At 44.2% G+C, this 27,249-nt stretch overlaps 1 long non-coding RNA gene across 1 annotated transcript in view; it reads right to left on the bottom strand.

The window, feature by feature from the left end:
* LOC137218350 (uncharacterized) overlaps positions 1-27,249 on the bottom strand; it is an 85,913-nt gene that overhangs the window by 50,516 nt on the left and 8,148 nt on the right. Inside the window, exon 2 of the long non-coding RNA XR_010940669.1 lies at positions 3,192-3,277. This is a non-coding gene — a long non-coding RNA (uncharacterized lncRNA). The remainder of the gene's footprint in view (positions 1-3,191; positions 3,278-27,249) is intronic.

The raw sequence follows: 27,249 nt of genomic DNA, 5'->3' as shown, positions 1-27,249 counted from the left end.
GTGAAAAATGGATAAAGAAGTTGTGGTACTTACGTACAATGCAATATCACTCAGCAATGAAATCTATGTCATCAGGACCGTAGCAGCATAATGAGTGGATTCAGGTATGATGATTCTAACTGAAATAAGTCACACAGAAAAAGAAACATCATAAGATATCACTAATACACGGAAATGTATACTTGGCTACACAGGAACTGAATTACAAAACAGAACAGGGTCTCAAATTTAGAAAACCAACTTATGCTTGCTTAAGGGGAAAGGTGACTTGGGGTGCTGCATAAAACCAGAGATCGAAATGAGCACAGATAAAGTTCCTTAAGCCAAATATGGAATAGACAAGAGCTACTCCTTGCTCAACGAAATGGACTCAACACCCCATATTAAACGCCTACGAATGTACCTGACTAGTAAGTATCTTAAAACCTATGGATTGCTGTGTCTCCAAAAGAGAATCAAGCGTATGTACAGGGGCATAAACGCAGCAGTGATAGGATTGGAGAGGTTCGGTGAGCAAATGAAGACCCTTTGAAGTCAAATTGCATAGTACCCATTCCACAGGTCTCAACTCTCCAGGTTTAAGGTATTCTTCCTTCAGCTAAAACATGCATGTGGAACCCAGAGTATGATCAACCGTGTGATCGGGAGAAGTGTTCAAATATGTCACAGTTTTTGTCGCCTGGTACTCGGGTGCAACATTCCAGACCCTTTACTAACACTCTCCCCACTTGGAGAGTCAGCGCCTTTAACCTCCTGTTTGGCCCAGTTTGCAATTTCTGCGGAAGATGAACAGGAATAGGGAGAACCAATGAGAGACTAGCTGGAGGTGTCTGAACGGGCAAATTTAACTCTCATTTCCCACCAGGAAGAGGAATTAACCAAAGGCTCAGAGTGCCGTGCCGGAACCAGATTAGGGCCTGAAGCAATCCTGCGGTGTTGCGGCCAGCTCACAAAAAAGCGAGTTAAAGGAAGGAGCTCAGGGGCACTGTAATTCACAAACCTGCAGAGTTATAAATGAAAGCTATCGTCCAAAAATATACTGAAGTAAGGCTGCCAAGAGGACTTGAAAGCGGGGCAGAATTGCAGGAAACCGATTTCAGGAGGTAGACTGGAATTGCATTGAAAGCATAGGAAAAGAGGCAGAACGTCCACAATGATGCACTTGGCCAAAAAGGGCGTATGCGTTTTTTCCTGAATATATTCAGGAAAAAACGCATACGCCCTTTTTGGCCAACCAAGCAAGCTTGCAAAGGAAATCTGCACTACAATGAAGTCTCACTTCCCCCCGGTCAAAAGGGCCATCTGAAAAAAGTGTAAAATCCAGAAAGGCAGGACAGGCCATGGAGAACTGGGAGCCTTGTTATGCTGATGGGCGGGATGTAAATTGCCAACAGTCACTAGGGAGAAGTGTATGGTGTTTCCTGAAACATCTAAAAAACAAAGCAACAGAGCCTAGGGCACTTCCACTTATGGTCCTATAGCTTAGGGAAATTAAAATCGAAAAGACACAGCCACCCCAATGTTTGGGACAGCTCTGTTTACAAGAATCTCATTTACGGTACAAGTTCAATATCGCAGAAAGTGAAAAATGGATAAAGAAGTTGTGGTACATACGTACAATGCAATATCACTCAGCAATGAAATCTATGTAATCAGGCCCGTAGCTTCATAATGAGTGGATTCAGGTATGATGATTCTAACTGAAATAAGTCACACAGAAAAATAAACATCATAAGATATCACTAATACACGGAATGTAAACTCGGTTACACAGGAACTGAATTACAAAACAGAACAGGGTCTCAAATTTAGAAAACCAACTTATGCTTGCTTAAGGGGAAAGGTGAGTTGGGGTGCTACATAAATCCAGAGATTGAAATGAGCACAGATAAAGTTCCTTAAGCCAAATATGGAATAGACAAGAGCTACTCCTTGCTCAACGTAATGGACTCAACACCCCATATTAAACGCCTAAGAATGTACCTGACTAGTAAGTATCTTAAAACCTATGGATGGCTATCTCTCTGAAAGAGAATCAGGCATGTGTACCGGGGCATAAACGCAGCAGTGGTAACATTGGAGAGGTTCGGTGAGCAAATTAAGACCCTTTGAAGTCATATTGCATGGTACCCATTCCACGGGTCTCAACTCTCCAGGTTTAAGGTATTCTTCCTTCAGCTAAAACATGCATGTGGAACCTAGAGTATGATGAACCGTGTGATTGGGAGACGTGTTCAAATACGTCTCAGTTTTCGTCCCCTGGTACTCGGGAGCAACATTCCAGACGCTTTACTAACCCTCTCCCGACTTGGAGAGTCAGTGCCTTTAACCTACTGTTTGGCCCAGTTTGCAATTTCTGTGGAAGATGAACAGGAATAGGGAGAAGAAATGAGGGACTATCTGGAGGTGTCTTGATGGGCAATTTAACTCTCATTTCCCACCAGGAACAGGAATTAACCAAAGGCTCAGCATGCCGTGATGGAACCAGATTAGGGCCTGAAGCAATCCTGCGGTGTTGCGGCCAGCTCACAAGAAAGCGAGTTGAAGAAAGGAGCTCAGGGGATCTGTAATTCACAAACCTGCAGAGTTATAAATGACAGCTATCGTCCAAAAATATACTGAAGTAAGGCTGCCAAGAGGACTTGAAAGCGGGGCAGAATTGCAGGAAACCGATTTCAGGAGGTAGACTGGAATTGCATTTAAAGTTAGGAAAATAGGCAGAACGTCCACAATGATGCACTTGGCCAAAAAGTGCGTATGTGTTTTTTCCTGAATATATTCAGGAAAAAACGAATACGCCCTTTTTGTCCAACCAAGCAAGCTTGCAAAGAAACCTGCACTACAATGAAGTCTCACTTCCCCCCGGTCAAAAGGGCCATCTGAAAAAAGTGTAAAATCCAGAAAGGCAGGACAGGCCATGGAGAACTGAGAGCCTTGTTATGCTGATGGGTAGGATGTAAATTGCCAACAGCCACTTGGGAGAAGTGTATGGTGTTTCCTGAAACATCTAAAAAACAAAGCAACAGAGCCTATGGCACTTCCACTTATGGTCCTATAGCTTAGGGAAATTAAAATCAAAAAGACACAGCCACCCCAAAGTTTGGGACGGCTCTGTTTACAAGAACCTCGTTTACGGTACAAGTTCAATATTGCAGAAAGTGAAAAATGGATAAAGAAGTTGTGGTACTTACGTACAATGCAATATCACTCAGCAATGAAATCTATGTCATCAGGCCCATAGCAGCATAATGAGTGGATTCAGGTATGATGATTCTAACTGAAATAAGTCACACAGAAAATGAAACAGCATGAGATATCACTAATACACGGAATGTAAACTTGGCTACACAGAAACTGAATTACAAAATAGAACAGGGACTCAAATTTAGAAAACCATCTTATGCTTGCTTAAGGGGAAAGGTGAGTTGGGGTGCTGCATAAAAGCAGAGTTTGAAATTAGCACAGATACTGTTCCATAAGCCAAATATGGAATAGACAAGACCTACCCCTTGCTCAACGTAATGGATTCAGCAATGAGGTATCACCTCACACCTGGTAGAATAGGCATCATAGAAAATCTACAAACAAAAAATGCTGGAAAGGGTGTGGAGAAAAGGAACCCTCTTCCACTATTGTTGGGAATATAAATTGATACAGTCATTATGGAGAACAATATGGAATTTCTTAAGAAACTAACAATAGAATTCCCATATGATACAGCAATCCCAGTACTGGACATATACCCAGACAAATCCATAAATCAAAAAGAGACATTCACCGCAATGTTCATTGCATCACTATTTACAATATCGAGGTAATGGAAGCAACCTAAATGCCCACAGACAGACGAATGCATAAAGCCGTGGTACATATATAAAATGGAATATTACTAAGCCATGAAAAGGAATGAAATTGGGTCATTTGTAGAGACGTCGATGGATCCAGAGACTGTCATACAGAGTGAAGTAAGTCAGAAAGAGAAAAACAAATCTTGTATATTCATGCATATATGTGGAACCTAGAAAAACTGTACAGATTAACCATTTTGCAAGGCATAAATAGAGCAACAGATGTAGACAACAAACGTATGGACAACAAGGGGGGAAAGCTGTTGGGGGGGTGGTGGTGGGAGGAGTTGAGAGACTGGGATTGGCATGTATACATTTATATGTATAAAATAGATAACCAATAAGAACCTGCTGTATAAAAATATAAAATAAAATTCAAAATTAAAAAGAAATAAAATTTAAAAAATAAAACAGAAAAAACAATTATTCCCTGCACATACATGTATTTATATGAATAATTTATTTCCATGCTTATATCTGTAAATACAAAAAAGAGGAATAAAATCTACCTTGAACCAAAAACGAAAAAGAGAAAAAAAACACAGAACCCACCAGTTACACAGAAGAAAACCGTATCAGGGCACTTGCTCCAGTTGTAAACAATTCTGAAGTTGGTCAGTGGTGGGGAATCGTCTCCCATTCAGCCAGCAGCCCCCACGCAACAAGCGTCCTCATTGCAAAGCTGGGGCACCGTGCCAGGGCATCTGTGAGTAAACGTGAGCTGAGCCCCAGGCCAGTTGCTGCTGAACTATTCCCACCCGTCCCAGGTAAAACACCTGAATATATACAAGGACTTGAAAGCCTAGAGGAAGGGCCATGGAGCCACACGAGTGACAGCATGCCGGCCGACTTGGTGCCTGCAGGCCAGCCAGGATGGTCCTGGCCCTGGGTGCTCTTCTGGAAGATTTCCATTTCCCTGCCTGAGATACCCGTCCTGTCCCTGCCCCCACTGCTTTTTTCCTTCCTCACCTCTGCCCAGGGAGAAATTCCAGCAGCAGGTATGGGTGACACATCCTCTTCTTTAGCAGGTGGCAGCCTGGCAACTGCTGCAGAAAGTCCAGCAGAGCCCCACTCACACTGGGCCACCCACAAAGCCGTGGCCTCTCCCTCCCTCCCACCAGCCCAGCCCCGAGACTGCTGACAGGGCAGAGAAAATGGCGTCAGGCACGGCTGCAGGGGCTCTTGCTGCCTGGAGTGGTATTTATATTGATCTCAACCCAGGCACACCTGGGGAGGGCTGGCCGGCACGGTAAGTCTGCCCAGGTCAGCCAATCATCACCCCTCAGGGGCTCACAGTTGCAGAAAATGGAACTTGCTGAAGCGGCTAGGTCCAAGGAACAGGTGTGGGCTCCCGAGAGTCAGGATAGACAAGGGGCTGCAGCTTTGGCTTGTTTTCTAATCATTTTATCTGGCCCATGAGTGGGAGACAACTTCAAGAGAACCCTCTCCTAATGAGAGGAACCCAGGAGTCAGGGAGAGGAGGGGTGGGTGGTGGTTGGAGACAGAGGCCTGGTGCCCCGGGTGCAGTGGAAGTCTCTGGAAGACCAGGTGGAGGGAGGCCGCACGGAGTGATGCCCAGGGTCACAGACCTGTCACAGCTGCTGTTTGTTAGTTCAAGTCCTGCTCTGAGGTGCTCTGTGTCAGCTCTGAGCGACAGGTGAGCTGGGGGTGCTCTGCAATGAGGGCTATGTGCACGGTTCCTGTGTGCCCAGCCCTGCCACAGTATCTGCAAGGGTAGCTCTGTATCCTGGGAGGGGCCTGACCACGAGAGCCCCGTGGGCTGGGGTGGGGGTGGGGTACCTGCCCAGGTGAGCTCCATATTCTGGGATTGGTCTGACCACGAGAGTCCCATGGGCTGCTGGGGACCTGGTAAAGGATGTCAGGACAGTCAGTGAAGCCACCGAGGATATACCTCCAGTTGCTCCTAATTCCTACACCCTGCTGGTCATTCTACCAACCACCAGGACATGGTATTCTGTATTAGTCTTCAATGATGCCTTCTTTTGTATTCCATTAGTCCCAGAGTCACAAGAAATTTTGGCTTGTGAGTGGCAGGACTCAACATACAACTAAAACAATACTTCCGGGCCGTTCGGCCCCAAGGGTGCAAAAATTCCCACACCATCTTTGGGGAAAGCTTAGCTAAAGACCTAAAAGTTCTACCTCTGGAAAAGGAAACCCTCCTTCAATATGCAGGCGACATTCTGATCGCTAGCCCTACTAAGGAGGCCTCTGAACTACCAAGCCAATAAAGGATAGAAGTTGTCCAAGAAAAAGCTCAAATATCACAGACTGCAGTGACCTGCCTGGGCTTCGTTCTCACAGAAGGTCGGAGAAGCCCATCCCAGGAAAGGGAAGAAACCATTTTCAGCCTTACCCCTTTCTAAAACTAGAAGACAGCTTAGGGGTTCCTGGGGAGGCCAGGGTTTGCTGCTTCTGGATCCCTAACTACAGTCTACTAGCTGGGCCTCTATATGAAACACTGAAAGGAAAAGATGATGATCCTTTTGAATAGAATCCAGAAGTGGCCTTTCAAGAATGGAAAGAGCAGTCAATTCAGACCCTTGCCCTGGAACTCCCTAATTTAGCTAAACCCTTTGACCTTTACATTCCCGGTGAAAGGTGAATCGCCATTGGAGAATTAGTGCAAAAACTGGGACCACTTGAAATGGAACAATGCAAGAATGCCATCCAGGTAGGATAAACTACGGTCACTAAGGGGCTTGGCCCACTGCCACATCTGGCCAAGATACTGGCAGTATCTAAAAACCTGGAAATCAGCAGCCCCAAAGGCCACCTCCCTCCTAAGGGAAAAGGACCCCACGTGGTGATCCTAACCACCAACCATGCCCTGAAGTTGCAGGGTTCGCTCCGTGGGCACACCGACCTCGAGTGAGGAGGCCCTCCAACTCCAACATCCAGAGAGATAACCGGGGGCAACAGGGCACCATGACGACTCGTGTGAACATCACTTGACCTGGAGTTTCTCTCATAAAACAACAAGAGTGTGTCCCAAAAGAGTAGACTACTGCTTGCAGGACTTACTGCACCCAGAGGGGAGCTAATAATCTTGGCGGGGGAACAGTATACCACACTGTCACCATAGAAAAGCCTACAGACACCGTGATGATGGTGGCCAATAAGACCGGCTGGACTCCTGTTTACTTCAAAAGGCTGTTGACTCAGTGGCCATCATGGTCCTTGATCACCACTGACCCTGGACTGTCTGGGAGTTGAGCGGGCAGGGCTCTGACACCTGGTGCTGTTTGTACGTTAATTCAGGGGCCTAATTGAAGAAAGCGCAGACTACTGGTCAGAGCATCTAGGCTGGCAGAAACGGTCAGCCTAAGGTGGCCAAACAAATGTGGGGCGGGGTGAAACCGGCCCCCACAGCGTCTCTGCACATCTCTTTCCTGGACCCTTAAAGGTCATTAGAATCTATAACACTTCCAATGCTGGTGCTCAGGTGGACGAGCAGGGAGGCAGGGGTCCTGGGGACAATCAACGTCACCGGGAGGCTGCTGGGGAGAAGCTCTGACCCTCGCCCCAGGGTATGAGGGCTCCCAACTCAGCACTCAGCAGTTACAGAAGAAGGGTCTGCACCCTCAGCACTCCAAGAATGAGGAACGGGACAAAAAGCAGAGGAGGGGTTTGTCCCCAGCAAAGCCCATTAAAAATCCCTGGGAGATAAAAATAGAATCTGGGCAATAAAGTCAAGTCTAACCTTTTTTATCCTTTGTGCTTTGTCTAATTTCACGTGCTCCTAGGGTCCCGCATGCAGAGGTTCCACACCCGGCACTTCAGACCAGATTTCCTAGTGCAGAATGGCTGGGTCGACACCTCAGCTCCTGGGGCCCAGTGCAGACTCCACGATATAGAGCCTGAGCTACAGCCAACCCGGCCCTCGAGAGCTCCGCCCCCTCCCTCCCTCCCACTGACTCTGACAGGATCTCTACACAGCAGCCCAGCCCACAGCCCACGGGGTAGTGCATGCTCTCACCTCTCCATTCTCTGATCAAAATATAAAGTTTCCTTTGCTTGTGAACCAAACTCAGTCTCGATCTGTTGGCCCCAATGACACTGGGCAGGGGGACACTTGTTGGGGTCCACTCTGGAGGATCAGTAACAGAAATTGAGACTATTGTAACCTCAATGAACAGATGTGTGAGCCAAACTGTAGTTAACATAGAACAGTGTATAAGGCTCGGGTAAAATAAGATGTTTTTAACACTTCCATTTGATATTTCCATCACTTTTTATAAGCAAGTTCAGTGAAAAGGTTTGTCTTATTTGTCAGGTCAATATTAGAGAAACGAAGTGATTTCTTTCCAAGGATGTACATCTAATAATCTTGGTTAAACCTTCAATCCTGTTTTAAATGCTTTTCCATTGAAAATGATACCTCTCTTTCAGCTCCCCCATTTCTGAGAAGTATAAAATCTTATAATTTATTATTACCAAAGGGGAAAGGTGGGAGGAGGGATAAATTAACAGTTTGGAATTAACACATACACACTGCTATGTATAAAATAGATCATCAACAAGGAACTACTGTATAGCACAGGGAACTACACTCAACATTTTGCAATAACCTATAAGGGGAAATAATCTGAAAAAGAATAGATATTTTTATTGACATCATCTATCAATGACAGTTAAAGTGTAGCCTAAGGGAAGCTGGTGGTGAGTGCTTCTGACCCTGAAGACTTCAATTATCTAAAGTTTGGACTCTGCCTACTTCCCAAGGCCCTTAATGAACATATGTGTAGCCGTAGCTTAAAAACTTCCCCAGTTTGGGTTTCGGGGAGACACTGATTTTGAAAAAGCCCTGGTGTTCTCCTTACATGAATGGGACTCTTCCTACTGCTAAAACATGTCTGTCACACCCAGAGGATGGTATACCGTCTGATCGGGAAGAGTTTGGAAAAGGCATCTCATCTCCTCATCTCCTGGTGCTCAGGTTCACCCCTCCAGCGTCTTTACTAACAGTCTCCCCACTTGGAGATGTCAGCACTGTCAACATCCTGTTGCGTACAGTTTGGAATTTGTCCAGAGGATGAAGCGGAAGGATGAGGAACAATGAGAGACAAGTCCTAGGTGTTCAGACAGGCACATGTCACTCTAATTTCCAATCAGGAAGACGAATTGACCAAAGGCTAGGGTTGCCCATGGAAACAGTATAGGGCTTGAGGAAATCCCGCTGCTTTGTGGCCAGTTCCCATAAACACAAGTTGAACAATGGAACTCAGGGGCAGTAAAATTCACAAAACTGCAGAGTTGAAAATATCCATCACTGAAAAATGTCTTGAGGAAAGTCAAAGAAAAGGACTTGTAAGCAAGGGAGAATGGCAGGAAAGGGATTTGAGGAGGTAGAAAGGACTCGCCATTAAGCACAAGAAAAGGAGCTGAACATTGCAGTTGGCCAAAAAGGGTGTATGCGTTTTTTTCTGTATATATTCAAGAAAAGGGCATACACTTTTTTAGCCAACCAAACAGGTGGGCACTGGAAGTCAATACTACAAAAGATATCACTTCGCATCAGTCAGAAGAGCCATCCTCATAAAGCGTAAACAACAGAAATGCAGGACAGGGCAACGAGAAGAGGGAGCCCTGTGAGACTTATAGTGGAAATGTATATTGCCAACGGCCATTCTGGAGAAGTGTATTGTGTTTACTAAAGCATCTAAAAAATGAGCTACAGAGCATAGGGCACTTGCACTCATGGGCGTATATCTTGGGAAAAACAAAAATCGAGAGGACACAGGCACCCCAATGTTTACCCCCTCTCTGTTTAAAAGATCCTCGACTAGGATATAACTTAAATGTCTCTGGAGGGAAAAAATGGATAGAGATGTGGTACTTAGGTAGAGTGGAATATTATTCAGCCTGGAAATCAATGAAATATGGCCAGTTGTAACAACTCCCGAGGAGTTACGTATGATCATTCTAAGTGACAGAATTCAAAAAGAAAAAGACACATATCATAAGCTATCACTTAAAGGTGGAATCCAAAATGGCTACACATGAAATAAATTACAAAACAAAAACATAGTCAAATATGTAGAAAACACGCATAAGGCTGCTAAACGGGAAAGGTGGGGAGGGGTGAGGCATCATCCAGGAGGTTGAAATTAGCAAAGATACCATTCCAAATACCAAACTGATAATCAACAAGGCCTACACGGTAGCTAAAAGAACTGCACTCAGCACACTCAAGTCACCGGAAAAGAATATATACGACTGGTAAGAATCTGAAAAAGAATTTATTGATGTCTCTCTGTACGTGAATCAAGTGGATGTACAGCAGCAAGAAACAGAGCTTTGAAAATCAGCTGTAACCAATATAGTAATAAATTGAAAAAAATAAACGACAGAGAGACAGAGAAAACCTCTTACAACTTTTCCTCAGGGACGGTGATGCAACATGGATTGAACACATCTAGACCCACAGCAGGATGAGACATAAGGCTGGAAACTGTTTGCGCTAAGAGAAATGTGAGGTTGGGTGAGGAAATGCACACCCTTTAAAGTAATACTACCTGGTACCCATTCAATGGGTCCCAAATCTGCAGGTTCAAGGGATCTTCCTACAGCTAAAACATGCATGGAAAACCCAGAGGACTGTACACCATGTGATCGGGAGATGTGTCTAAAATGCACCTCATTTATCCTCTCCTGGTGCTCCTGTTCACCATTCCAGCCACGCTACTTAGAATCTCCCCACTTGGAGAATCAGCACATTTAAACTTCTGTTTCACACATTTTGCAAATTGTGAGGAGGATGAACGGGAAGAGGGGGAACCAATGAGAGAATAGTTGTAGGGGTTTGGACGGGCACATATCACTCTAATTTCCCATTAAGAATAAGAATTAAAGAAAGGCTCAGCCTGCCTCGCCGGGGCCAAAATAGGGCCTGAAGCAATCCTGCGGGTTTGAGGCCAGCTCACAAAAGAGCAACTTAAAAAATGGAGCTCAGGGTCACTGCAATTCACAAACCTGCAGAGTTATAAATGAAAACTAACGTCCAAAAATATGTTGAGGTAAGGCAAAGAAGAGGATCTGAATGCAAGACAGAATTGCAAGAAACAGATTTCAAGAGATAGATTGGACTCGTCTTTAACGCACATGAAAAGCGGCAGAATTTCGACAATGATGCAGTTGGCCCAAAAGGGCGTATGCGTTTTTTCCTGATTATATCCAGGAAAAAAACGCATACGCACTTTATGGGCAACGAAGCAAGCAAGCAATGCAAATGTGCACAACAAAGAAGTCTCATTTCCCACCAGTCAAAAGGGCCATCCTAAAAAATTGTAAAAACCAGAAATGCAGGACAGGCCATGGAGAACAGGGAGCCTTTATACGCTGATGGGCAGTGTGTGAACTGCCGAGAGCCACTCTGGAGAAGTGTATGGTGGTTCCTAAATCATCTAAAAAACAGAGCTACAGAGCATAGGACACTTCCAATCATGGGAGTATATCTAGGGAAGTCTAAAATCAACAAGACACAAGCACACCACAGTTTAGGGCTACTCTGTTTACAAGAACCTCAACTTCAGTACACCTTAAATATCCCAGGAAAGAGAACAATGGATAAAGAAGATGTGGTACTTATGTACAATGGAATATCTCTTCACCATGAAATCAATGTAATAAGGCTAGTAGAAGGATAAAGAGTGGATTTAGGTCCGATAATACTACTTGAAATAAGTCAAACAGAAAAAGAAACATATCATAAGATATCACTTATAGAGGGAGGGTAAATATGGCTGCACAAGAAATGAATTACAGAACAGAACAGTGTCTCACATTTAGAAAACACACTTATGTCAGCTTAAGGGGAAAGGAGAGGTGGGGTGATGCATAAAACCAGAGTTTGAAATTAGCACAGATACCGTTCAATAAACCAAATAGGTATTAGACAAGATCTACACCTTGCTCAATGAACTGGCCTCAACACACCCTATACACCGCAGAGAAATATATCTGAGTAATAAGAATCTTAAAACCCATGTATTGATATATCTCCATAAGGGAATCAAGTGTGTGCAGAGCGGCACAAACACAGCAGTGAAAATGAGCTAAACCCCATTATAGAAATAAATTTTAAAAACAAAACGCTGAAACAATGAAAGAGAGAAAAATTCTTACAAAATTCGCTCAGGGGCTGTGATGCAACCTGGATTGACCACATATAAACCCACAGCTGGATAAGACATAAGGCTGGACACTTGGGGCTGAGAGGATTGGTGAGCTTTGGTGAGCAACTGCCGAAAGTTTAATGCAATACTTCATGCTACTCATTCCAAGGGTCCCAACACTCCAGGTTGAAGGGAATCTTCCTACAGCTAAACCATGCTTGGGAAACCCAGCGACTGGTATACCATATGATCGGGAAAGGTTTCTAAAACGCACCTCATTTTTCCTCTCCTGGGGCTCCGGATCGACATTCCAGCCACTTTACTAACAACATCCCCACATGGAGAGTCAATGCCTTTAAGTTCTGGTATTGCACAGTCTGCAGTTAGTGCGGAGGATGAATGGGAATAGGGGGAACCACTGAGAAACTAGCTGTAGCGGTTTCAATGGGCACATGTCACTCTAATGTCACATCAGTAAGAAGAATTAACCAAAGGCACAGCAAGGTGCCCCAGAAGAAAAATAGGGCTTCAAGGAATCCTGTGGTTATGGGGCAAGACCACAAAAATAAGAGCTGAAAAATGGAGCTAAGGGCCACTGCAATTCAAAAACCTGCAGAGTTATAAAGGCCAACTATTTTCAAAAAATATATTGAGGTAAGGCTATGAAGAGGCATTGAAAGCAAGGCAGAATTGCAGGAAACCGATTTCAGTAGGTAGACTGGAATTGCATTGAAAACATATGAAGAGAGTCAGAACCTCGACAATGATGCACTTGGCCAAAAAGGGCGTATGCGTTTTTTCCTGAATATATTCAGGAAAAAACGCATACGCCCTTTTTGGCCAACCAAGTAAGCTTGCAAAGGAAATCTGCACTACAATGAACTCTCACTTCCACCGGGTCAAAAGGGCCATCTGAAAAAAGTGTAAAATCCAGAAAGGCAGGACAGGCCATGGAGAACTGGGAGCCTTGTTATGCTGATGGGCGGGATGTAAATTGCCAACAGCCACTCGGGAGAAGTGTATGGTGTTTCCTGAAACATCTAAAAAACAAAGCAACAGAGCCTAGGGCACTTCCACTTATGGTCCTATAGCTTAGGGAAATTAAAATCAAAAAGACACAGCCACCCCAAAGTTTGGGACGGCTCTGTTTACAAGAACCTCGTTTACCGTACAAGTTCAATATCGCAGAAAGTGAAAAATGGATAAAGAAGTTGTGGTACTTACGTACAATGCAATAACACTCAGCAATGAAATCTCTGTCACCAGGCCCGTAGCAGCATAATGAGTGGATTCAGGTACGATGATTCTAACTGAAATAAGTCACACAGAAAAATAAACATCATAAGATATCACTAATACACGGAATGTAAACTTGGCTACACAGGAACTGAATTCCAAAACAGAACAGTGTCTCAAATTTAGAAAACCAACTTATGCTTGCTTAACGGGAAAGGTGAGTTGGGGTGCTGCATAAAACCAGAGATTGAAATGAGCACAGATAAAGTTCCTTAAGCCAAATATGGAATAGACAAGAGCTACTCCTTGCTCAACGAAATGGACTCAACACCCCATATGAAACGCCTAAGTATGTACCTGACTAGTAAGTATCTTAAAACCTATGGATTGCTATGTCTCCGAAAGAGAATCAAGCGTGTGTACAGGGGCATAAACGCAGCAGTGATAGGATTGGAGAGGTTCGGTGAGCAAATGAAGACCCTTTGAAGTCATATTGCATGGTACCCATTCCACGGGTTTCAACTACCCAGGTTTAATGTATTCTTCCTTCAGCTAAAACATGCATGTGGAACCTAGAGTATGATCAACCATGTGATCGGGAGACGTGTTCAAATATGTCTCAGTTTTCGTACCCTGGTACTCGGGTGCAACATTCCAGACGCTTTACTAACACTCTCCCCACTTGGACAGTCAGTCCCTTTAACCTCCTGTTTGGCCCAGTTTGCAATTTCTGCGGAAGATGAACAGGAATAGCGAGAACCAATGAGAGATTAGCTGGAGGTGTCTGGACGGGCAAATTTAACTCTCATTTCCCACCAGGAAGAGGAATTAACCAAAGGCTCAGCGTGCCGTGCCGGAACCAGATTAGGGCCTGAAGCCATGCTGCGGTGTTGCGGCCAGCTCACAAGAAACCGAGTTGAAGAAATGAGCTCAGGGGCAATGTAATTCACAAACCTGCAGAGTTATAAATGACAGCTATCGTCCAAAAATACACTGAAGTAAGGCTGCCAAGAGGACTTGAAAGCGGGGCAGAATTGCAGGAAACCGATTTCAGGAGGTAGACTGGAATTGCATTGAAAGCATAGGAAAAGAGGCAGAACGTCCACAATGATGCACTTGGCCAAAAAGGGCGTATGCGTTTTTTCCTGAATATATTCAGGAAAAAACGCATACGCCCTTTTTGGCCAACCAAGCAAGCTTGCAAAGGAAATCTGCAATACAATGAAGTCTCACTTCCCCCCGGTCAAAAGGGCCATCTGAAAAAAGTGTAAAATCCAGAAAGGCAGGACAGGCCATGGAGAACTGGGAGCCTTGTTATGCTGATGGGCGGGATGTAAATTGCCAACAGACACTCGGGAAAAGTGTTTGGTGTTTCCTGAAACATCTAAAAAACACAGCAACAGAGCCTAGGGCACTTCCACTTATGGTCCTATAGCTTAGGGAAATTAAAATCAAAAAGACACAGCCACCCCAATGTTTGGGACGGCTCTGTTTACAAGAACCTCGTTTACAGTACAAGTTCAACATCGCAGAAAGTGAAAAATGGATAAAGAAGTTGTGGTATTTACTTACAAAGCAATATTACTCAGCAATGAAATCTATGTCATCAGGCCCTTAGCAGCACAATGAGTGGATTCAGGTATGATGATTCTAACTGAAATAAGTCACACAGAAAAAGAAACATCATAAGATATCACTAATACACGGAATTTAACTTGGCTACACAGGAACTGAATTACAGAACAGAACAGGGTCTCAAATTTAGAAAACCAACTTATGCTTGCTTAACGGGAAAGGTGAGTTGGGGTGCTGCATAAAACCAGAGATTGAAATGAGCACAGATAAAGTTCCTTAAGCCAAATATGGAATAGACAAGAGCTACTCCTTGCTCAACGAAATGGACTCAACACCGCATATTAAACGCCTAAGAATGTACCTGACTAGTAAGTATCTTAAAACCTATGGATTGCTATGTCTCCGAAAGAGAATCAAGCATGTGTACAGGGGCATAAACGCAGCAGTGATAGGATTGGAGAGGTTCGGTGAGCAAATGAAGACCCTTTGAAGTCATATTGCATGGTACCCATTCCACGGGTTTCAACTACCCAGGTTTAATGTATTCTTCCTTCAGCTAAAACATGCATGTGGAACCTAGGGTATGATCAACCATGTGATCGGGAGACGTGTTCAAATATGTCTCAGTTTTCGTACCCTGGTACTCGGGTGCAACATTCCAGACGCTTTACTAACACTCTCCCGAATTGGAGAGTCAGTCCCTTTAACCTCCTGTTTGGCCCAGTTTGCAATTTCCGCGGAAGATGAACAGGAATAGCGAGAACCAATGAGAGATTAGCTGGAGGTGTCTGGACGGGCAAATTTAACTCTCATTTCCCACCAGGAAGAGGAATTAACCAAAGGCTCAGCGTGCCGTGCCGGAACCAGATTAGGGCCTGAAGCCATGCTGCGGTGTTGCGGCCAGCTCACAAGAAACCGAGTTGAAGAAAGGAGCTCAGGGGCAATGTAATTCACAAACCTGCAGAGTTATAAATGACAGCTATCGTCCAAAAATACACTGAAGTAAGGCTGCCAAGAGGACTTGAAAGCGGGGCAGAATTGCAGGAAACCGATTTCAGGAGGTAGACTGGAATTGCATTGAAAGCATAGGAAAAGAGGCAGAACGTCCACAATGATGCACTTGGCCAAAAAGGGCGTATGCGTTTTTTCCTGAATATATTCAGGAAAAAACGCATACGCCCTTTTTGGCCAACCAAGCAAGCTTGCAAAGGAAATCTGCACTACAATGAAGTCTCACTTCCCCCCGGTCAAAAGGGCCATCTGAAAAAAGTGTAAAATCCAGAAAGGCAGGACAGGCCATGGAGAACTGGGAGCCTTGTTATGCTGATGGGCGGGATGTAAATTGCCAACAGACACTCGGGAGAAGTGTTTGGTGTTTCCTGAAACATCTAAAAAACACAGCAACAGAGCCTAGGGCACTTCCACTTATGGTCCTATAGCTTAGGGAAATTAAAATCAAAAAGACACAGCCACCCCAATGTTTGGGACGGCTCTGTTTACAAGAACCTCGTTTACAGTACAAGTTCAACATCGCAGAAAGTGAAAAATGGATAAAGAAGTTGTGGTATTTACTTACAAAGCAATATTACTCAGCAATGAAATCTATGTCATCAGGCCCTTAGCAGCACAATGAGTGGATTCAGGTATGATGATTCTAACTGAAATAAGTCACACAGAAAAAGAAACATCATAAGATATCACTAATACACGGAATTTAACTTGGCTACACAGGAACTGAATTACAGAACAGAACAGGGTCTCAAATTTAGAAAACCAACTTATGCTTGCTTAACGGGAAAGGTGAGTTGGGGTGCTGCATAAAACCAGAGATTGAAATGAGCACAGATAAAGTTCCTTAAGCCAAATATGGAATAGACAAGAGCTACTCCTTGCTCAACGAAATGGACTCAACACCGCATATTAAACGCCTAAGAATGTACCTGACTAGTAAGTATCTTAAAACCTATGGATTGCTATGTCTCCGAAAGAGAATCAAGCATGTGTACAGGGGCATAAACGCAGCAGTGATAGGATTGGAGAGGTTCGGTGAGCAAATGAAGACCCTTTGAAGTCATATTGCATGGTACCCATTCCACGGGTTTCAACTACCCAGGTTTAATGTATTCTTCCTTCAGCTAAAACATGCATGTGGAACCTAGGGTATGATCAACCATGTGATCGGGAGACGTGTTCAAATATGTCTCAGTTTTCGTACCCTGGTACTCGGGTGCAACATTCCAGACGCTTTACTAACACTCTCCCGAATTGGAGAGTCAGTCCCTTTAACCTCCTGTTTGGCCCAGTTTGCAATTTCCGCGGAAGATGAACAGGAATAGCGAGAACCAATGAGAGATTAGCTGGAGGTGTCTGGACGGGCAAATTTAACTCTCATTTCCCACCAGGAAGAGGAATTAACCAAAGGCTCAGCGTGCCGTGCCGGAACCAGATTAGGGCCTGAAGCCATGCTGCGGTGTTGCGGCCAGCTCACAAGAAACCGAGTTGAAGAAAGGAGCTCAGGGGCAATGTAATTCACAAACCTGCAGAGTTATAAATGACAGCTATCGTCCAAAAATACACTGAAGTAAGGCTGCCAAGAGGACTTGAAAGCGGGGCAGAATTGCAGGAAACCGATTTCAGGAGGTAGACTGGAATTGCATTGAAAGCATAGGAAAAGAGGCAGAACGTCCACAATGATGCACTTGGCCAAAAAGGGCGTATGCGTTTTTTCCTGAATATATTCAGGAAAAAACGCATACGCCCTTTTTGGCCAACCAAGCAAGCTTGCAAAGGAAATCTGCACTACAATGAAGTCTCACTTCCCCCCGGTCAAAAGGGCCATCTGAAAAAAGTGTAAAATCCAGAAAGGCAGGACAGGCCATGGAGAACTGGGAGCCTTGTTATGCTGATGGGCGGGATGTAAATTGCCAACAGACACTCGGGAGAAGTGTTTGGTGTTTCCTGAAACATCTAAAAAACACAGCAACAGAGCCTAGGGCACTTCCACTTATGGTCCTATAGCTTAGGGAAATTAAAATCAAAAAGACACAGCCACCCCAATGTTTGGGACGGCTCTGTTTACAAGAACCTCGTTTACAGTACAAGTTCAACATCGCAGAAAGTGAAAAATGGATAAAGAAGTTGTGGTATTTACTTACAAAGCAATATTACTCAGCAATGAAATCTATGTCATCAGGCCCTTAGCAGCACAATGAGTGGATTCAGGTATGATGATTCTAACTGAAATAAGTCACACAGAAAAAGAAACATCATAAGATATCACTAATACACGGAATTTAACTTGGCTACACAGGAACTGAATTACAGAACAGAACAGGGTCTCAAATTTAGAAAACCAACTTATGCTTGCTTAACGGGAAAGGTGAGTTGGGGTGCTGCATAAAACCAGAGATTGAAATGAGCACAGATAAAGTTCCTTAAGCCAAATATGGAATAGACAAGAGCTACTCCTTGCTCAACGAAATGGACTCAACACCGCATATTAAACGCCTAAGAATGTACCTGACTAGTAAGTATCTTAAAACCTATGGATTGCTATGTCTCCGAAAGAGAATCAAGCATGTGTACAGGGGCATAAACGCAGCAGTGATAGGATTGGAGAGGTTCGGTGAGCAAATGAAGACCCTTTGAAGTCATATTGCATGGTACCCATTCCACGGGTTTCAACTACCCAGGTTTAATGTATTCTTCCTTCAGCTAAAACATGCATGTGGAACCTAGGGTATGATCAACCATGTGATCGGGAGACGTGTTCAAATATGTCTCAGTTTTCGTACCCTGGTACTCGGGTGCAACATTCCAGACGCTTTACTAACACTCTCCCGAATTGGAGAGTCAGTCCCTTTAACCTCCTGTTTGGCCCAGTTTGCAATTTCCGCGGAAGATGAACAGGAATAGCGAGAACCAATGAGAGATTAGCTGGAGGTGTCTGGACGGGCAAATTTAACTCTCATTTCCCACCAGGAAGAGGAATTAACCAAAGGCTCAGCGTGCCGTGCCGGAACCAGATTAGGGCCTGAAGCCATGCTGCGGTGTTGCGGCCAGCTCACAAGAAACCGAGTTGAAGAAAGGAGCTCAGGGGCAATGTAATTCACAAACCTGCAGAGTTATAAATGACAGCTATCGTCCAAAAATACACTGAAGTAAGGCTGCCAAGAGGACTTGAAAGCGGGGCAGAATTGCAGGAAACCGATTTCAGGAGGTAGACTGGAATTGCATTGAAAGCATAGGAAAAGAGGCAGAACGTCCACAATGATGCACTTGGCCAAAAAGGGCGTATGCGTTTTTTCCTGAATATATTCAGGAAAAAACGCATACGCCCTTTTTGGCCAACCAAGCAAGCTTGCAAAGGAAATCTGCACTACAATGAAGTCTCACTTCCCCCCGGTCAAAAGGGCCATCTGAAAAAAGTGTAAAATCCAGAAAGGCAGGACAGGCCATGGAGAACTGGGAGCCTTGTTATGCTGATGGGCGGGATGTAAATTGCCAACAGACACTCGGGAGAAGTGTATGGTGTTTCCTGAAACATCTAAAAAACAAAGCAACAGAGCCTAGGGCACTTCCACTTATGGTCCTATAGCTTAGGGAAATTAAAATCAAAAAGACACAGCCACCCCAAAGTTTGGAACGCCTCTGTTTACAAGAACCTCGTTTACAGTACAAGTTCAACATCGCAGAAAGTGAAAAATGGATAAAGAAGTGGTGGTATTTACTTACAAAGCAATATCACTCAGCAATGAAATCTATGTCATCAGGCCCTTAGCAGCACAATGAGTGGATTCAGGTACGATGATTCTAACTGAAATAAGTCACACAGAAAAAGAAACATCATAAGATATCAGTAATACACGGAATGTAAACTTGGCTACACAGGAACTGAATTACAGAACAGAACAGGGTCTCAAATTTAGAAAACCAACTTATGCTTGCTTAAGGGGAAAGGTGAGTTGGGGTGCTGCATAAAACCAGAGATTGAAATGAGCACAGATAAAGTTCCTTAAGCCAAATATGGAATAGACAAGAGCTACTCCTTGCTCAACGAAATGGACTCAACACCGCATATTAAACGCCTAAGAATGTACCTGACTAGTAAGTATCTTAAAACCTATGGATTGCTATGTCTCCGAAAGAGAATCAAGCATGTGTACAGGGGCATAAACGCAGCAGTGATAGGATTGGAGAGGTTCGGTGAGCAAATGAAGACCCTTTGAAGTCATATTGCATGGTACCCATTCCACGGGTTTCAACTACCCATGTTTAAGGTATTCTTCCTTCAGCTAAAACATGCATGTGGAACCTAGAGTATGATCAACCATGTGATCGGGAGACGTGTTCAAATATGTCTCAGTTTTCGTACCCTGGTACTCGGGTGCAACATTCCAGACGCTTTACTAACACTCTCCCGACTTGGAGAGTCAGTCCCTTTAACCTCCTGTTTGGCCCAGTTTGCAATTTCTGCGGAAGATGAACAGGAATAGCGAGAACCAATGAGAGATTAGCTGGAGGTGTCTGGACGGGCAAATTTAACTCTCATTTCCCACCAGGAAGAGGAATTAACCAAAGGCTCAGCGTGCCGTGCCGGAACCAGATTAGGGCCTGAAGCCATGCTGCGGTGTTGCGGCCAGCTCACAAGAAAGCGAGTTGAAGAAAGGAGCTCAGGGGCAATGTAATTCACAAACCTGCAGAGTTATAAATGACAGCTATCGTCCAAAAATACACTGAAGTAAGGCTGCCAAGAGGACTTGAAAGCGGGGCAGAATTGCAGGAAACCGATTTCAGGAGGTAGACGGGAATTGCATTGAAAGCATAGGAAAAGAGGCAGAAAGTCCACAATGATGCACTTGGCCAAAAAGGGCGTATGCGTTTTTTCCTGAATATATTCAGGAAAAAACGCATACGCCATTTTTGGCCAACCAAGCAAGCTTGCAAAGGAAATCTGCACTACAATGAAGTCTCACTTCCCCCCGGTCAAAAGGGCCATCTGAAAAAAGTGTAAAATCCAGAAAGGCAGGACAGGCAATGGAGAACTGGGAGCCTTGTTATGCTGATGGGCGGGATGTAAATTGCCAACAGACACTCGGGAGAAGTGTTTGGTGTTTCCTGAAACATCTAACAAACACAGCAACAGAGCCTAGGGCACTTCCACTTATGGTCCTATAGCTTAGGGAAATTAAAATCAAAAAGACACAGCCACCCCAAAGTTTGGGACGCCTCTGTTTACAAGAACCTCGTTTACAGTACAAGTTCAACATCGCAGAAAGTGAAAAATGGATAAAGAAGTTGTGGTATTACTTACAAAGGAATATCACTCAGCAATGAAATCTATGTCATCAGGCCCTTAGCAGCACAATGAGTGGATTCAGGTATGATGATTCTAACTGAAATAAGTCACAGAGAAAAAGAAACATCATAAGATATCAGTAATACACGGAATGTAAACTTGGCTACACAGGAACTGAATTACAGAATAGAACAGGGTCTCAAATTTAGAAAACCAACTTATGCTTGCTTAAGGGGAAAGGTGAGTTGGGGTGCTGCATAAAACCAGAGATTGAAATGAGCACAGATAAAGTTCCTTAAGCCAAATATGGAATAGACAAGAGCTACTCCTTGCTCAACGAAATGGACTCAACACCGCATATTAAACGCCTAAGAATGTACCTGACTAGTAAGTATCTTAAAACCTATGGATTGCTATGTCTCCGAAAGAGAATCAAGCATGTGTACAGGGGCATAAACGCAGCAGTGATAGGATTGGAGAGGTTCGGTGAGCAAATGAACACCCTTTGAAGTCATATTGCATGGTACCCATTCCACGGGTTTCAACTACCCAGGTTTAATGTATTCTTCCTTCAGCTAAAACATGCATGTGGAACCTAGAGTATGATCAACCATGTGATCGGGAGACGTGTTCAAATATGTCTCAGTTTTCGTACCCTGGTACTCGGGTGCAACATTCCAGACGCTTTATTAACACTCTCCCGACTTGGAGAGTCAGTCCCTTTAACCTCCTGTTTGGCCCAGTTTGCAATTTCTGCGGAAGATGAACAGGAATAGCGAGAACCAATGAGAGACTAGCTGGAGGTGTCTGGCCGGGTAAATTTAACTCTCATTTCCCACCAGGAAGAGGAATTAACCAAAGGCTCAGCGTGCCGTGCCGGAACCAGATTAGGGCCTGAAGCCATGCTGCAGTGTTGCGGCCAGGTCACAAGAAAGCGAGTTGAAGAAAGGAGCTCAGGGGCACTGTAATTCACAAACCTGCAGAGTTATAAATGACAGCTATCGTCCAAAAATATACTGAAGTAAGGCTGCCAAGAGGACTTGAAAGCGGGGCAGAATTGCAGGAAACCGATTTCAGGAGGTAGACTGGAATTGCATTGAAAGCATAGGAAAAGAGGCAGAACGTCCACAATGATGCACTTGGCCAAAAAGGGCGTATGCGTTTTTTCCTGAATATATTCAGGAAAAAACGCATACGCCCTTTTTGGCCAACCAAGCAAACTTGCAAAGGAAATCTGCACTACAATGAAGTCTCACTTCCCCCCGGTCAAAAGGGCCATCTGAAAAAAGTGTAAAATCCAGAAAGGCAGGACAGGCCATGGAGAACTGGGAGCCTTGTTATGCTGATGGGCGGGATGTACATTGCCAACAGACACTCGGGAGAAGTGTATGGTGTTTCCTGAAACATCTAAAAAACAAAGCAACAGAGCCTAGGGCACTTCCACTTATGGTCCTATAGCTTAGGGAAATTAAAATCAGAAAGACACAGCCACCCCAAAGTTTGGGACGCCTCTGTTTACAAGAACCTCGTTTACCATACAAGTTCAGTATCACAGAAAGTGAAAAATGGATAAAGAACTTGTGGTACTTATGTACAATGCAGTATCACTCAGCAATGAAGTCTATGTCATCAGGCCCGTAGCAGCATAATGAGTGGATTCAGGTACGATGATTCTAACTGAAATAAGTCACACAGAAAAAGAAACATCATAAGATATCACTAATACACGGAATGTAAACTTGGCTACACAGTAACTGAATTCCAAAACAAAACAGGGTCTCAAATTTAGAAAACCAACTTATGCTTGCTTAAGGGGAAAGGTGAGTTGGGGTGCTGCATAAAACCAGAGATTGAAATGAGCACAGATAAAGTTCCTTAAGCCAAATATGGAATAGACAAGAGCTACTCCTTGCTCAACGAAATGGAATCAACACCCCATATTAAACCCCTAATAATGTACCTAACTAGTAAGTATCTTAAAACCTATGGATTGCTATGTCTCCAAAAGAGAATCAAGCGTGTGTACAGGGGCATAAACGAAGCAGTGATAGGATTGGAGAGGTTCGGTGAGCAAATGAAGACCCTTTGAAGTCATATTGCATGGTACCCATTCCACGGGTCTCAACTCTCCAGGTTTAAGGTATTCGTCCTTCAGCTAAAGCATGCATGTGGAACCCAGAGTATGATCAACCATGTGAACGGGAGACGTGTTCAAATATGTCTCAGTTTTCGTACCCTGGTACTCGGGTGCAACATTCCAGACGCTTTACTAACACTCTCCCCACCAGGAGAGTCAGCGCCTTTAACCTCCTGTTTGGCCCAGTTTGCAATTTCTGCGGAAGATGAACAGGAATAGGGAGAACCAATGAGAGACTAGCGGGAGGTGTCTGGACGGGCAAATTTAACTCTCATTTCCCACCAGGAAGAGGAAATAACCAAAGGCTCAACGTGCCGTGCCGGAACCAGATTAGGGCCTGAAGCCATCCTGCGGTGTTGCGGCCAGCTCACAAGAAAGCGAGTTGAAGAAAGGAGCTCAGGGGCACTGTAATTCACAAACCTGCAGAGTTATAAATGACAGCTATTGTCCAAAAATATACTGAAGTAAGGCTGCCAAGAGGACTTGAAAGCGGGGCAGAATTGCAGGAAACCGATTTCAGGAGGTAAACTGGAATTGCATTGAAAGCATAGGAAAAGAGGCAGAACGTCCACAATGATGCACTTGGCCGAAAAGGGCGTATGCGTTTTTTCCTGAATATATTCAGGAAAAAACGTATACGCCCTTTTTGGCCAACCAAGCAAGCTTGCAAAGGAAATCTGCACTACAATGAAGTCTCACTTCCCCCCAGTCAAAAGGGTCATCTGAAAAAAGTGTAAAATCAAGAAAGGCAGGACAGGCCATGGACAACTGGGAGCCTTGTTATGCTGATGGGCGGGATGTAAATTGCCAACAGAAACTTAGGAGAAGTGTATGGTGTTTCCTGAAACATCTAAAAAACAAAGCAACAGAGCCTAGGGCACTTCCACTTATGGTCCTATAGCTTAGGGAAATTAAAATCAAAAAGACACAGCCACCCCAAAGTTTGGGACGCCTCTGTTTACAAGAACCTCGTTTACCGTACAAGTTCAGTATCACAGAAAGTGAAAAATGGATAAAGAAGTTGTGGTACTTATGTACAATGCAGTATCACTCAGCAATGAAATCTATGTCATCAGGCCCGTAGCAGCATAATGAGTGGATTCAGGTACGATGATTCTAACTGAAATAAGTCACACAGAAAAAGAAACATCATAAGATATCAGTAATACACGGAATGTAAACTTGGCTACACAGGAACTGAATTACAGAACAGAACAGGGTCTCAAATTTAGAAAACCAACTTATGCTTGCTTAAGGGGAAAGGTGAGTTGGGGTGCTGCATAAAACCAGAGATTGAAATGAGCACAGATAAAGTTCCTTAAGCCAAATATGGAATAGACAAGAGCTACTCCTTGCTCAACGAAATGGACTCAACACCGCATATTAAACGCCTAAGAATGTACCTGACTAGTAAGTATCTTAAAACCTATGGATTGCTATGTCTCCGAAAGAGAATCAAGCATGTGTACAGGGGCATAAACGCAGCAGTGATAGGATTGGAGAGGTTCGGTGAGCAAATGAAGACCCTTTGAAGTCATATTGCATGGTACCCATTCCACGGGTTTCAACTACCCAGGTTTAAGGTATTCTTCCTTCAGCTAAAACATGCATGTGGAACCTAGAGTATGATCAACCATGTGATTGGGAGACGTGTTCAAATATGTCTCAGTTTTCGTACCCTGGTACTCGGGTGCAACATTCCAGACGCTTTACTAACACTCTCCCGACTTGGAGAGTCAGTCCCTTTAACCTCCTGTTTGGCCCAGTTTGCAATTTCTGCGGAAGATGAACAGGAATAGCGAGAACCAATGAGAGACTAGCTGGAGGTGTCTGGACGGGTAAATTTAACTCTCATTTCCCACCAGGAAGAGGAATTAACCAAAGGCTCAGCGTGCCGTGCCGGAACCAGATTAGGGCCTGAAGCCATCCTGCGGTGTTGCGGCCAGCTCACAAGAAAGCGAGTTGAAGAAAGGAGCTCAGGGGCACTGTAATTCACAAACCTGCAGAGTTATAAATGACAGCTATCGTCCAAAAATATACTGAAGTAAGGCTGCCAAGAGGACTTGAAAGCGGGGCAGAATTGCAGGAAACCGATTTCAGGAGGTAGACTGGAATTGCATTGAAAGCATAGGAAAAGAGGCAGAACGTCCACAATGATGCACTTGGCCAAAAAGGGCGTATGCGTTTTTTACTGAATATATTCAGGAAAAAACGCATACGCACTTTTTGGCCAACCAAGCAAACTTGGAAAGGAAATCTGCACTACAATATAGTCTCACTTCCCCCCGGTCAAAAGGGCCATCTGAAAAAAGTGTAAAATCCAGAAAGGCAGGACAGGCCATGGAAAACTGGGAGCCTTGTTATGCTGATGGGCGGGATGTAAATTGCCAACAGACACTTGGGAGAAGTGTATGGTGTTTCCTGAAACATCTAAAAAACAAAGCAACAGAGCCTAGGGCACTTCCACTTATGGTCCTATAGCTTAGGGAAATTAAAATCAAAAAGACACAGCCACCCCAAAGTTTGGGACGCCTCTGTTTACAAGAACCTCGTTTACCGTACAAGTTCAATATCACAGAAAGTGAAAAATGGATAAAGAACTTGTGGTACTTACGTACAATGGAGTATCACTCAGCAATGAAATCTATGTCATCAGGCCCATAGCAGCATAATGAGTGGATTCAGGTACGATGATTCTAACTGAAATAAGTCACACAGAAAAAGAAACATCATAAGATATCACTAATACACGGAATGTAAACTTGGCTACACAGGAACTGAATTCCAAAACAGAACAGGGTCTCAAATTTAGAAAACCAACTTATGCTTGCTTAAGAGGAAAGGTGAGTCGGGGTGCTGCATAAAACCAGAGATTGAAATGAGCATAGATAAAGTTCCTTAAGCCAAATATGGAATAGACAAGAGCTACTCCTTGCTCAACGAAATGGACTCAACACCCCATATTAAACGCCTAAGAATGTACCTGACTTGTAAGTATCTTAAAACCTATGGATTGCTATGTCTCCAAAAGAGAATCAATCGTATGTACAGGGGCATAAACGCAGCAGTGATAGGATTGGAGAGGTTCGGTGAGCAAATGAAGACCCTTTGAAGTCATATTGCATGGTACCCATTCCACGGGTCTCAACTCTCCAGATTTAAGGTATTCTTCCTTGAGCTAAATCATGCATGTAGAACCCAGAGTATGATCAACTGTGTGAAAGGGAGACGTGTTCAAATATGTCTCAGTTTTCCTCCCCTGGTACTCGGGTGCAACATTCCAGACGCTTTACTAACACTCTCCCCACTTGGAGAGTCAGCGCCTTTAACCTCCTGTTTGGCCCAGTTTGCAATTTCTGCGGAAGATGAACAGGAATAGGGAGAACCAATGAGAGACTAGCTGGAGGTGTCTGGACGGGCAAATTTAACTCTCATTTCCCACCAGGAAGAGGAAATAACCAAAGGCTCAGCGTGCCGTGCCGGAACCAGATTAGGGACTGAAGCCATCTTGCGGTGTTGCGTCCAGGTCACAAGAAAGCGAGTTGAAGAAAGTAGCTCAGGGGCACTGTAATTCACAAACCTGCAGAGTTATAAATGACAGCGATCGTCCAAAAATATACTGAAGTAAGGCTGCCAAGAGGACTTGAAAGCGGGGCAGAATTGCAGGAAACCGATTTCACGAGGTAGACTGGAATTGCATTGAAAGCATAGGAAAAGAGGCAGAACGTCCACAATGATGCACTTGGCCAAAAAGGGCGTATGCGTTTTTTCCTGAATATATTCAGGAAAAAACGCATACGCCCTTTTTGGCCAACCAAGCAAGCTTGCAAAGGAAATCTGCACTACAATGAAGTCTCACTTCCTTCCGGTCAAAAGGGCCATCTGAAAAAAGTGTAAAATCCAGAAAGGCAGGACAGGCCATGGAGAACTGGGAGCCTTGTTATGCTGATGGGCGGGATGTAAATTGCCAACAGACACTCGGGAGAAGTGTATGGTGTTTCCTGAAACATCTAAAAA

Source organism: Pseudorca crassidens, unplaced genomic scaffold, assembly GCF_039906515.1.
Source record: "Pseudorca crassidens isolate mPseCra1 unplaced genomic scaffold, mPseCra1.hap1 Scaffold_85, whole genome shotgun sequence".
Classification (NCBI taxonomy): Eukaryota; Metazoa; Chordata; class Mammalia; order Artiodactyla; family Delphinidae; genus Pseudorca; species Pseudorca crassidens.
This window is presented reverse-complemented; position numbering and strand designations above follow the sequence as displayed.